Source organism: Orycteropus afer, unplaced genomic scaffold (genome assembly GCF_000298275.1).
Source record: "Orycteropus afer afer isolate SDZICR_OR568_19922 unplaced genomic scaffold, OryAfe1.0 scaffold00511, whole genome shotgun sequence".
NCBI lineage: Eukaryota > Metazoa > Chordata > Mammalia > Tubulidentata > Orycteropodidae > Orycteropus > Orycteropus afer.
In genome coordinates, this window is record NW_006922098.1 from 972,545 (window position 1) to 973,487 (window position 943).

Here is a 943-nt window from a genome sequence, read left to right on the forward strand (position 1 = left end):
GACGATGGGCTCAAGTATAGCAAGGATCACGGAGCTGGTGCGGGATCAGGTGATGTTTCGTTCTGCTGTGCATGCAGTCTCTATGAGTCAGAAACGACTCAACGACACCTAACAACAACATATGCATGTGAGAGCTGGACAATGAATAAGGAAGACAGAAGAAGAATTGAAGCTTTTGAGCTGTGGTATTGGTGAAGAATGATGAAAGTACCATGGAGTTCTAAAAGAACTAACAGGTCTTTCCTGGAGGAAGTGCAGCCAGAATGCTCCTTGGTGGCAAGAATGCCCAGACTTTGTCTCACATACTTATCTCATGTTGTCAGAAGAGACCATTCCCTGGGGAAAGATATGCTTGGTAAGGTGGAGGGTTGACGAAAGAGGGAAAGACCTTCAACAAGATGCATTGACGTGGTGGCAGTGGTGATGGACTCAAGTATAGCAAGAATTATGGAGCTCGCTCAGGACTGGCCATGTTTCATTCTGGTGTGCATAGGGTCTCTGAGTCGGAGATGACTCGCCGGCACCTAACAAAAACAAAAACAATAGTGCATGGTCATGAACATTTCTTCGTGCATTTGCTTGTTAACTGCCAGAATGTCTTCTTTGGTAACTGTCAGTTCATGTCCTCTTCCAATTTTATAGTTAGATTATTTGTCTTTTTGTTGTTAAGGTGTTGAAGTTTTCTATAAATATTAGACATTAGGCTATTGTCTGTTACATTGTGTTGTTGTTGTTAGATGTCAAAAGCATCAACTCTTTTTCGGTCTTCCTTATTCATTGTCCAGCTCTCACATGCATACGAGGTGATTGGAAATATCACAGCTTGTGTCAGGCGCACCTTAGTCCTCAAGGAGACATCCTTGCTCCTCATCATTTGAAACAGTTCCTTCACAGTTGACTTTCTCAGTGCTACACATCATCTAATGTCCTGACTGCTGCTTCC